This window comes from Colletes gigas, unplaced genomic scaffold (genome assembly GCF_013123115.1).
Source record: "Colletes gigas isolate AHSC1104 unplaced genomic scaffold, ASM1312311v1 Colletes_gigas_Sc00012, whole genome shotgun sequence".
Taxonomy (NCBI): Eukaryota; Metazoa; Arthropoda; class Insecta; order Hymenoptera; family Colletidae; genus Colletes; species Colletes gigas.
The window spans coordinates 9,410,272-9,423,535 of record NW_025106641.1 but is presented as its reverse complement, the minus strand read 5'-3'; the positions used below and the strand labels follow the sequence as shown (position 1 = coordinate 9,423,535).

The following is a 13,264-nucleotide window of genomic DNA, read 5'->3' as shown; positions in this document are numbered from 1 at the left end:
AATTCTATTATGAATCAATATGATCTCTTATCTTTTATCTTAAATCAATATCGTAAGTATTAGAATATAGAAACGCTTGAATTTAGTCACGTTGCCAATAGAAATAGTTCTTTCGAACATATTTTAGAACATGTTTGTTGTAAGTGAAATGCGTTGTTTACCTTATTGTTTTTAATTACCAACGCATACCCCGCTGGAGAAACAACAGAATCCATACGAACAACAATGGAGAATGTTATTGCAAGTATAGAGTTTCACTATCATGTTAATTGGATAAATATTTTCCAAGAAAAGCTGCGCGTCGCGACGCCATTCGATGTGGATCAGTTTACGTTCGCACGTACCGGAGCAAACGTTTATTGCTGTAATTTTAGCAGTGGCAGCTAGTAGCAGCTAATGTTTTTCTAGGAATAAAGGCAAAACATCAGTCTTAAAAATGAGACTAAAACGAAACCCTCAGCTCGCTTCAGTCCTAATTAAAAAATGGAATGAAAATTCAAAACATTCAAATAGGCATAACTCAAAAGTATCATAGATATAAAAATGTAATTTGCTACAATTCCAGTAAATACTAGATAAAATTGATTTCGTCGCTCATTTAATTTAAAAAAAAACAACACAGTCGTAGACGACGAATTTAGTTTCGAACGATTTTGAGATTGACCACTTCAGAATCCCCTAGTCGTCACCAGAATTAACAAATAGTAAACAAAATTATGCTAAATCATTACCCATATGTTCAGTTAAATAAAATAAATTTTTCATTATACTTTTAAAAAAATGATTTATTATTTTCGGGAAATGGTACCACTGTGCGTATCGATTATATTATGAATAATTCAATTTACCAGCAAAAAATTTTTGCGTTAGTAATTCTCTTTCATTTTTGCAACAATCTCGACTCGCGCGTCGATTTTTTCGCTTTGAGATTCGCTGTAGCGATACAGCGACGATCTCCATTCTTGCAGTATTTTGCAGCGACTTGTCCAATGTTAATATTTAATGCTTGCATAATAAGCAGTACAGGCTAGACCTTGCTTCATCATTGAATATGTAAGTAGCTAGGTAGATCGCGATTTCTACGTCGAGAGCATCGCTTTGCGTCATTATTAAAGTGACTTTTCATAGAAGAATGTTCCAACTTCCATTGTTATTTTATGAGCCCGCCTAAACGACATTCTGCTAACTTTTCCTCGTTCGAATAGCCGTGAATTCGGATTACTGCATCGATAACTGGAAATATTAGATCATCTCATAAATAATATCGTTTTTTATTTAAAGAAATTAATACCCACGTCTGCCACATATGTAAATCTCCAAATACTCCGTAGAATATTTTGCTACTCTCCATCAAAACATTAAACGCTTTAAAATTAATAAAAGAAACAAATTTCAATCGCCTCTCGTCGTTGGTAATTCTTCGACGCGCGGGTACGCGAAACGAAATATTTATAAAAATAAAATTAGCCGGTGGTATTGTCGTCGTAACGCGATATGAAAACATATTTCGCAACCGTATAGGCGCGAATATCGTCTATTTACACGCCGGTGCGTTTATTAAACGAACTATTCAGTTGGCAAACACATACGCGTGTATTTATTCGCGCCGGCGTAACGTAAAACTATGTTTAAGGTGGTTTTAAATATAGTGCTTCTTGGCCGTAAAGCACGAGACTCCGGCCAGGGATTAATCACCCGGGATTTGTTTACGGAATCAGCAACTACCGCGCGACCTGGTAATTTAATAATATTTTCAACAAAGTTTAAACGTAGCCGCGACCGCGCGGAAGTTTCGTCTTCTTTTCAAGTGGCGTACGACGGGTCAATATTTTGCAAACGTGTCTTTTGTTCCCCGACGCCATACGAGAGATTCGATCGCGTGCTATAAATTCTGTGCTGTTACCTGATATAGGTAGTCTATTTTGACGAGGCATTAGGGGAAAATGGGGTAAATTGGGAACGCTGGTCAGAACGGGGGGGGGTTGCATTTTATTTCGCTAATATGTGGCGCACGTTAATGGCACTGGTGGTAATTAGTGTTGAATGTGGATGTGTTGGTTCACGGTACGCGATTCCGTGTACAAACGTTTACAATCATTGAACAAATTATTTCTATTTAAAATGTCTTCTTTATCTTAAAAAACTGAATAAAATTGGTAACAGCAAGAACGTGTTTTATACGTACCAGCTCGGTAGCGAGCTGCAATCGTTTCGTTCGTAATAAATAAAGAAAATAGACGTTTGCAAAGATAATTTTATTTCGTCTAAGGCGGTTAAGTTGTTTTTCTATTAACGGGACGATGTTTATAATCGTTTCTGATTGCCGGATAACATGGCGGTGATTCGATTGTAAAGCAATTATAGAACTTTCTCTGCTGTGTCAGCCTCTTTGTCGTGGCTGTTATTCAATCGTTCAACTTCTTTTAACTGACCACGCACATTGAGATCAATTTATTTTCGCGATCGCACTCGGATTGCTCGCGCTAGAAAAACTAATGGTCATGTGGATGCGCGAATTAATATCGAGAACAGACTGTTTTAACATCTATTAAAAATAATAACTTTTTTAGTTACTTTCTAATAAATTTGTGACGACGTACAGTGACCTATGGTTAAGGATCATTCAAGATCGATGAAAGTCAACTACTGGTTGTTGACCAATCATAAAATGATCCAAGAATCCAAGAATACTATTAGTCCGTGGTATCGACCAAAGTGCTGTTTTGTAATATTCAAACTTTTAAAATGGCGTTACACGAAAACGGAGAAAGTTAACGCGTTGAAGACGATGAAAAAAGCAGAGAGATACGATAGCAATTATTCCTCCCTATATACAATCTCTGTCATTTATTTGTCAATGATAAGCCTTTTCGAAAAGTGCACCTTCGAAGGACAGCGTTCAGCGATAAGATTTTTAGTTTCCGAGGATCCAAAACCATCTAAAATTTAATCCCGCATGCAAACATTTTATGAAACGTTCCTAACGTGTAACGTATGGGATTGTCCAAATCGAAAACCGCCCGTTTATAGTGAACCATCCTGTACAAACGACATACGTCGCGACCTTATAGTGAACTCGTAGCCCACGCCGTTATCGAGTAAAAATGATGCGTTGTATCTCGATTGACCCATTATTGAATCCAAAGCCTTCGATTCGCTGGGATTGATCTCGGACGATTAATACGCGTGTGTGTGTGCGCGCGGGGTTGTCATTCATCGATTTTACAAAAATTCCATGTAATTGCAGGGTTTAAAGATCAGGAAATCGCGCAAGTATCGCGATAACGCGTACTTGAGCGTTAACGTTTACTTTATGCAATACGAGGCCACGCGATACAGGAACAGTTATAATCTCGGAAAAATTACTCGTACGATGATTGTAATAATTTTATGGGCGCTCGATTATAGGTTTCGACGAAATTCCAGCGGCGATAGCGATAGAAAAAAAGCAGACGCCCTTGTTAGTCCCGTGATTTTCAGCGTTACACGGGGGAACTTGCATCAGGTTCTTGGCGATCTTGCATCAGACAGGTTAGGCGTTTCTAATGTACTTTTTCTCGTGGCCGCTGAAAGGCGAGCGACTCCGAAAGGTGGACGATCATTCGATATTTAGTCGAAGATACTTTATACTAAATAATTATTAATCTCACGATTAAAATCTAATTGCAAGAATTCCGTGGAAGATCTCGTCATGAGCGTAGAAACGAAGTAATACGCATAAAGCGCTTATATTTAACAAGGAATAACCTCGAGCATCAAGATGTCGGACGCAGATGCCTGGAAGGCGACGTCTGGAAGTTACGAAGACTATACAGAAAAAGAACAGTAAAGTGTAACATCGTTTAAGGAACCGGACGACAGCTATAGAGGCGAAGACTTTCCCCTGTTCTGCTTCTCGGAACATGTTGATCATTCGCACGCAAACCTCGTCCGCCATGTTCCAATGGATTCTTTATCGAATTATTCGTACGAAAAATGAATAATTATCCGCTATCGATAGTTTCGTTCGATGCAGCGATTATTTCCTAACTTACTTACCAGATACGACTGTTACGGTCCCTTTTGTCGTACTCGTTTGTTACCTAAGAAACGTCTGATGGAGCCTCCGCTGGCGGAGTAATTTTCAGTTTAGCATTCGCAGAATATCCGTTCTGCTCTCGGTCTTTGATTTACCGCCGTAAATAAAACCACGATGCGATGTTTGACTCCAAATTAGCCAATCTTACTTTATAAGCCAGTCGGCCGACTCCGCTTCGGGATCTTCGTTTTGTACCAGACTCCGTTGCTTTGTTCCTTCGTTCTCCGTTTCCTTTTGTGCTTCTTTTTTACCCCTCCGTTTCTCGTTTCTATCGTTTCGAGATGTACCTCGACCGACGACGCAAAATTCCCATCGGCTTTCATCTTACCCCGCCCGTTACCCGAACGATTTAGAAATTAAACAGAAGCGCAATCGATCGCGTATTTTGCTCCCCGCATAAAATTTCTATTTATATGTAAATAAAATTTCACGGGAAATTTTCGACATTCCGCCGGTCTGGGTTTAAAGGGATCGTCGCGATATGCAAATTCTTTCTTCGACATAGGACGGAGTAACTTCAATATTCGACCGCCATTTTTACTGTATTTAACCCTTCTAGTCTAGCTTTGAAGTTACATACTCTTTAATGTTGTAATATTGTTTATTTATTTGTTACATGTAAACACAGTCGTTTTCTTTCATCATTGTTTTGGCAAACAAAGTATACGTGACTAGTTTCAGTTTTCATACATTATTTTCAACAAAGTGTTTCTTTTTTTATTATATTAATCGTTACATAAGATTTTAGGTTTGAAACGTGGAGTTGCAACCATCGGAAGAAGGGCAAGACCTACTAAAAAAAAAAATTCTTTTATTCCTTTTTTATTTCGCGCAGTTCTGTGAAATCGTTGCGTGCGCCAATAATTTTGTGACCCATTGTAGCCGTATTCCGTGGGGACCGATGCGCAGTAAGAATGGTGGATGATTTTCGGGCGCGAGCGACTGCACAAACGGGTCGAAGCTACCGCGAATCGGCGTTCGCGTTGAAATTTCGTTGGAAGCCGAAGAAAGGTATTCGAAAGGATCGCGGTTGTCGGAGTGAAGCGGCTACCAGAGCTTAGAGCAGCGTTTCCCAAACTTTCTTGGCCGCAAAACATTTTTCGTCTTACGACACATTCACGGAACGATCGCGTCCGTTGCTATTTAATTTCTAAAATGGAAAATATATATCCAGAACATCGAACAAATATTAAAAACGAACAGTTTTTGCACTCCAATTTAAAGTTAATCACGGTTTTGTTTATTCAAAAATTGTAACGATACAAATAGGCTACGGATACGTGGAATTTATTCATTTCGTTAATTATTCATTTTGTGCCACGGAGCAGACGAGTGACGCTGAAACGCGTTTGGGAAACGCTGGTTTAGAGGACCCCATTTGTTTCTGCGTTCTCCTCCCGTGCCAAACTTGGTCCTCTCCTCCGTCTGTCTGCGACTTTTTTCTTGCTCTTCTTCTTCGCTTCGTGCGTCCCCCTTCCCTCTTCCCCCCTCCTCTCCCGGTACCCTGCCGTTTCGACGCGCCTAGGGCTATCGTAATTTGTAGCGCAAGGCCTGCACCAGTTGCATCAGAACGCACGGACGCGCATGCACACGAGAACGGTTCCCGGTCTCCCGGTACCATATAATTATGGTGAAAGCCAGTCGTGCTCGGCGATCGCGCGGCATGGTGTGTATGGGCACACAGCGCACCGAAGTCAAGTGGCCGACACATTGGCGGCCGCCATCGATTGCTCCTTTCTCGCCGCTTCTCGAGGGTGTACCCCTCCTTCGTCAGCTACTTTCGATCGGGCGTATATAGGCGCGCTGTTTCAGCAAGCTCCGCGTGCATCAGCCTTCGATTGATCCTAATTGAGTTAGAAATCGTTAACGGAGCCTGATTGGTCCGCGTCCGACATAAAAGAACGAACGGTACGTTTTGTCGTACGTTCCCACGACGAAACTACCCGACGCGCAGGTTCCATTTGGGAGGTTAGGGTTAATAACTGCGTAAAGCCTCGTCTTTGTAGCTTAATAAATGTATACTCGTAGAAATATTATATTCTAAAATTCCAATGGGAGATTCTAGGGGCCAAAATAAGACGAAAATCAAGGATACCAATTTGTTGATTGAGGCTTCGTTAAAAAGCTATTAACGTTTAAAGTTCCGTCTGTAGGACGGCGATCTGCGAACAGCTGCGTGCGCACGATAGTGGTTCTCACACACAAGACTGTAAGGTCGTCGAGACGTCAGTAAGTAGGGAACGTTAATAACTTTTTAACGAAGCTTCAATCAACAAATTGGTGTTCTTGATTTTCGTCTTATTTTGGTCTCTAGAATCTCCCATTAACCCCTTCCCGTACTTTAACGAGTCTGACCTGTGATGAAGATTTTGACCCAAACATGACTATCACGAGCCAGACTCGCGGACAACAAATCACGATCGTGATTGAGTTTTAGTTCCTATCAGTTGACGTCTACCGTTTGGTCCCGGATTTCGTCGAGCTAAATGGCACGGGAAGGGGTTAAAATTTTTCCCAGGTGTGGCCGAACACCCTGTATATAGTATGGCAGTTAGAGAAACGTGGAAACGAAATTCATTCGTTTTTATCTTCACGAAGCAAGATTCGTCTATGTTCCGCAGTAAATCCTTTCATTGTGTCGCTTCTTCGTAGCCGGACAGTGACGCAATCAAAGGGCAGGAAACGAAATGCAATTGCTCCTTATCTCCTCTCGACGAGAGGCTCGCTCACGTTTGTATACGTCACAGTAAAAACGTGGACTTCTTCACTATTTATGCAGAAATGCATACATACAGGGTGTTCGGGAGAAGAAAGAAGAAAGTGAAGAATGAAAATTGCATTTTAGATTCGTTTACTTCTCGATCTTTTGAGGGAGGTATTGTAATAAACAGAACTCCGTAACTTTATTTTTATAGAAAAATACCCAGTGTTCTCGTAATGTATGAATACATTTTTCCTGGACAATGAAAACAACATGAATACATTTTTCCTGGACAATGAAATTGTTGGTAACAATTTCGAATACACCCTGTATGGGTTACCCAGTCTGAGCGTAGCTCGCGAACACCAGGGATCTCGATAAGACCGATGCAATTTGGTTTATAGTAAATTACCAGCGCCGAGCCTAAATTACTGCTCTCTAGATTTTGGCAGTACTTCCAGCTGATTGCACCAAGTGGTTCAGTAGGAACGTGAATTATGTCCGGAGTTCCACGCTAAAGACCACTTAATCGTCAAATTCGAACTGCCTTAACTTTGGAAGATTGTTATGCATTTTCACGATGACGCGAAAACTATTTACTTCACACAGAATTTTGAATTACAAGCATTCCGAACTTCAACAGCTTCGTTTTACTGTGGTTATTAACGGTTATCAAAGGCTTGAGTTCGTTGTGTCCTGTTCAACTTGTAACGATTTATGTTTACGTATAGATACAACGTTTCTAAAAAAAAGTATTTCCCCCTTGGTGAGATTCTATTTCAGTCTTTCGAAGGATTTCTGTTTCCATAAATCAACGGAGATAAGTCTCGGTCAAGCCGGGAGATAAAAGCACGACTCTCATTGCACCCGCCGCGTAGAAATAAATTTATCCATCACGATGGGAAAAAAATCATCGTTTTATTCCTCTGAAGGCTGTAAATTTGTTAAAAATGGTACAATGTTGGAAACAACGTGTAAAACTGGGTCAAGTTTTAACACCGAAATCTCGCTGCGTTTGAGCTTGCACTTCGCAGGTCGTAAGTTTTATTTTATTTTCGAGTGTTCTCGAAGTCGCGCTCTGCCTCTTTGGGGCACATATTTCACCGAAAAGGGCAGAAAGAATACGAATCGCAGCTTGGAAATATATTGGAATAATGTTTAAAAAAAGATCGAGTCCCAACGTTCAATAATTTCCGCGTTTAGATGCGGACTATAAAGTCTTATTAGGGCGCAGAGTTGACAGAGAAAGGTTTAAAAAATAAAATAATACTTTTTAATTCAAGATACATTACTTCCGTTCTACTTGACCCTCTATTGCAGCGTTTTTCAAAGTAGGGGAGGAGGATTTTTAACGTAGCAAAACATTTAAGTGAGAATATTTTTCTCGTTTCCTTTTAACATACCACTCGTCTTACAAAAGTACTCTTACATTTATTTAACGTACATTCGATAACATTATGCTTGAAGTAAATTCAATTTTTGATGATTCTGGGGTTCGCAGATTACAGGTTGAGGGCCACTGCTCTAAACGGATCACCCCTCTTGTGCAGGGGGTTAATGTAGAGGTTTAACACGAGTACGAGTATCGAGCTACGCGTGTTCCCCTTTTTGTTGTAATTCGTTGCTGCAAAATTATTTCGTCCCATGAAGTCGACTGTCAAGTTAATGACTCGGATGTAACTCTTATTACACGATTTTCCTTATCTTGGACGCAGATCGCTGGCGTTACCGAGACGCGGTTAAATTTCAAGCAGCATTGTACAACGCCGGAAAGACCGGATATTACGGGCGCCGCTTTATAGCGAGCATTTAACAAGTGTTACACACGAATGCTATGAAAAAGTAGTTCGAGATCCCTGTGAATTGGCTTCTCGCAGGGAGAGCCTTAAAGGCGAGAGCTTCGTGCTTACATCGAATGTCGAACGAAATGAAGATCGCGCAACAGTAGTTTTTTGGATACGAGGCTTAAAATTCGTTGTCTAATTTTCTTTTTAACACAACTCCCCCAAAAATTATTTTTAATTAGAAAGTTTCTTGCTGTCGAAACATTTGTATTAATTAAAAGTTCGGTGCGGTCGTTCTGGTTTAATGTTTCGCTATTGCAAAATGCTCTACGAAAGAAATTAACCCCCTTTCGAATAATTGAACTAAAATATTAACTTCCCTTTTGCATATTATCCGAGCTAAAATGGTTGTCAGAGTTAAGATTACTCGTGAAATACATTTTTATTTTATCGTTGATTTCTCTGCAACAAATTGCAACCAAGAGAGAAATAAAATTTGAGTCAGCCCACCGACGACGCGCGAATGATCGAGGCGATTAAATTATGTGGTTTGCCCTGTATATGTCCGATAGTGTTTATCACTGCTGGTACACATCTATGTGTACGGAGTGTTTAAAGAGGAATCGAGGATTTTGGAAGCGTGTAAAATAAACAAAAGCTGTCCAGTGATCGTAGATCCACGATTCATCTTTATCGATGTCTTGACGCAAACGATTTACGTAATTTTATTTGTCAAGTGTTATGCGCGAGTGCAGGTCATTGGTGACTATTGGGACACTGTACATGTAAGTCTGTTTAAACGCTGCACAGGAGGGTTTAAAGTCAGGGTTACAAATCTGATATCTCGTTAATAGAACATTTTAATCTCGAACTTCCTTTTTGTAATGCTCCATAAATCTTTTATCAGTCGACGCGTAACGTTCTGTTTGCTAGGTGACGAAGGCTGGCGTCCAACGATAAAACTCTGCTTTTGAAAAACTTTCGGAATTCTGGAAATCGTTTTTCTACCGACTGTCGAATAATATTAAATCTGACACGCGTACAGGCAGTTCCGTTTTGCGTTGATTCGAACCGCGCAAAAAATTGGTCGAATCGAACGCAACAACGTGCAATCTTCGTTTAAAAGAAAGTTCGGGACACTGGAAACATTTTTCTTCCGTGTCATGGTTCTCCATCGATAATCGTTATTTAATATTCGCTTGTTCTTTTTAAAAGGCACGTTTTTTGCGCGCTCTCGCGACAATAGAATGCTGCTGTTAATTGCACGGAGGAGGGGAAGAATCGTTATAATGCTCGGCGCCGTGCATTTTGCAATTTCTTAATCTCGTTTGAAATTGTACGAGCATTCAACTAGGTTATTGGAAGGGAACGTTCGATAGCTTGAAAGACTTGAACGTGATAATAATTATCGTCGACGCCCAACTAAATTACCTATTCACGACGGAAATGCGTTTATTTTACCTTTACTTTCGAGCACACGCAATTCTTGGTCCAAAGTTTCCAACAGAACGTTGAATTTAAGCCGAAACAGAGATAATTTTTTCTGTAACTGGAAAAGAAAGGGGAATGAAGAGCAAGGCAATCACGGAAATCGATAGGAATTTTCCTGTTACTTAATCGCAATTCAACTTTCACCGTTTCTTCGTGTCTTTATTTATTTACTTGGATCATTGGAATTGAGACGCACAGACAACGCGAACGATTATTTGATAAATAAACTGAGAAGAGCTGTTACGATTAATAAGAGTGATAAAATGCAATTGTATACTCGTTATATTCATCTGGGATTTATATTGAAAGTTAAAAATATAACTTTCATTTGCCGTTAATGGCTTTTAAGCTGATGCGGCGTTAAACAAATAAACGAATAGGAGGAAAAAAGTGAACGTTCCACTCGATGAATCGATAATTTCGCGATATCGGATCGCGTCTCCCTTGCCAGTGTAAAGTTTGGAAAATATTGGACGTGCCCGCTTGATAACCGTAGCGCATTTCGAACGCCATTTTCGCGTAATCACGGATTTAACAGCAATTAGTAATTCGAAATTGGGAGCGTGTAGCAACGAGTTTATTCGATCGACAGGAAATAAATAGTTTCGAGGTTGAACTGGTTAAAAATGGTACGACACGAGTGACCCCGTTAATAACGGAACACTCGTTATCCAAGCTGAATGAAGAATACGCGATATAAACGATACATCTCTTTCCGCACAAATCAGTGCACTGATTTTGACATGTTGCAACATGTTAAACTGTCAAGTATTTTAAGGAGAAGATTCCTCGATTGGAATAGCCAAACGCTCACGGTTCTTAACAAAAGGAAATTCAATTCTTTTGTTTGCTCCAATACTATTCGCAACTTCCGTAAAAATATTTTTATTTATCGCCACGTTTCGACCATTCGTTTTTGCTCTCACCGGAAGAGTAAAAATAAAATATTAACGTTTATAAATCTAAAATCGTTACGGGATAGAAAAACAAATTCGCGCGAGGCATTTACGTAACGATACATTTAACTATAAAATTTGAATACATGCGAATGCGTACGGATAAATATTCATAAAGACTCGGTAAAGCTCATGAATCGTTTCAAGTTTTAGAGAGTTACTGAAACGAGAGCAATGTGGATATTGCATTACTCGAAACAATTTCGAAGCTTCGGGGGATTTTTTCCACGGTTGCGTGCGGATACCCTGTGTTTTCGATTTACTTTTGCACGGGGAATCGTCTCTTTCTTTTATCTTTTGCATTTTAATGATTAAAAAATGGATATTTGTGGCGGGAGGATGGCGAAATTGCTTCCTAGATCACCGAGTGCGCCATCGGGCTGCGACACACATAAACGGGCGCACCAAGGGGTGGCGATACGTTAAAGGAAGGACGGACGAGTGGCAAGTTTCCGTCCACAAGAATCTCGTTCCGTACTGCGTCTCCGATTGAAACCGATAGAATCGTGTTACCTATCGCCGATTGCCTCCACTTCGTCGTCTGCATTCTATCGTAAACCGTTCAACTTCCTGTTGCCCTGCGCGCCGGTTTTTCAATTCAGATGCACGCCGGGAATTCCTCGCTCGGTGCAGAACGATTTCACTTTCGAGGCATCATCGCTCGTGAAATTCAACGTCGAAGATCGATCTCCATACGACGCTTTTTCTTTTTCTGCGTTTTCACGTTACACATCCAATTTAATTGAAGGGGCGATCCTCGAGGTTCGTGTCAACAGATATTCCACTCGCGGCGATCGTGACAAAATAAGTAAAAAATAAAACGTAATATTATTAATACAGGGATAAGTGGAGAAATTTTACGACGAAATTAAAAAATTTCAAATCATTCTGGAAAAAATATTTTTGGCTGCAGGGGTCAATTACAATCATTTTTGGTCAATAAACATACCCCCGAAATCCTACGCATTTTCGAGAAAAAAATTCAGTAGGTGCAGATATTTTTCGCCGAAATTAAAAAATATCAAATCATTCTGAAAAAATTATATTTAGTTACAGGGGTCAATTAAAACCATTTTTGATCAGTAGAAATACTCCCGAAATCCTACGCATTTTCGAGAAAAAAATTCGAGTAGGTCATGAAATTTTTCGCCGAAATTAAAACATTTTACATCGTTCTACAAAAATTATTTTTAGTTGCAGGGGTCAATTACAATCATTTTTGGTCAATAAACATACCCCCGAAATCCTACGCATTTTCGAGAAAAAAATTCAGTAGGTGCAGATATTTTTCGCCGAAATTAAAAAATTTTAAATCATTCTAAAAAAATTATTTTTAGTTTCAGGGGTAAATTACAAACATTTTTGATCAGTAGAAATACTCCCGAAATCCTACGCATTTTCGAGAAAAAAATTCGAGTAGGTCATGAAATTTTTCGAAGAAATTAAAACATCTTACATCGTTCTACAAAAATTATTTTTAGTTGTACGGGTCGATTACAATCATTTTTGGTGAATACACATACCCCCAAAATCCTACGCATTTTCTAGAAAAAAATTCCCCGAAACATGCGTTTGTTTAAAACATCATAACTCCCGAATGGATTGGAGGATTTTAATGTTTCAAAATGCAAGCAACGCGTATTTTGATGAAGAATATGTAGAAGTTCTAAGAATGTCCAAAATGTTGTTTCTTAACCCCGTAAAATGAGAAAAACCCCATAAAAATGGTCCAATTCCAATGGTCAAATAGTAAAATAACAGATATATTGATTAAATAACATGATTCGATAACGCCTGAAGCATGCTTCAAGATTCGTTAATGTTTGTCACCGTCCTTTCTCTAGAAAATCATTTCATACGCAACAACCCAATAGCATCTCTTGGGTTTCGCGCGATTATGAATCATATATCGCTCATTGTATCGTGCGGTAACGCTCGAAAAGACCACTGGGGTGGACTACGAACCGCAAGAATCTTATTTCATATTGCGTCTCCGATTAAAACGGACGAAACTGTTCGCGTATTGGTCGTCTCGACGTATTCCCGTCCCTCGTGCTCGACTTCCTGTATTTCGATTCTCGATTTCTTTCTTCGATCAACGAAATTTTCCTCTAGCAATTTTTCCTCCGCGAGGTTTCAACAACTGTCTCAAACACGAGGCGATTTCGCCCGCGGTCAGCTACGTCATTACTTCTTCCAGACTTCCTGAATTCCAGTTCGATCTGCTCTTCAGTCTAATTGCGCAACTATGTAT

General features: G+C 39.7%; 1 protein-coding gene across 2 annotated transcripts in view; it reads left to right on the top strand.

Moving 5' to 3' along the window:
* LOC122399004 (very low-density lipoprotein receptor-like) overlaps positions 1–13,264 on the top strand; it is a 46,456-nt gene that overhangs the window by 6,654 nt on the left and 26,538 nt on the right. The gene's annotated exons all lie outside the window — the stretch shown is intronic.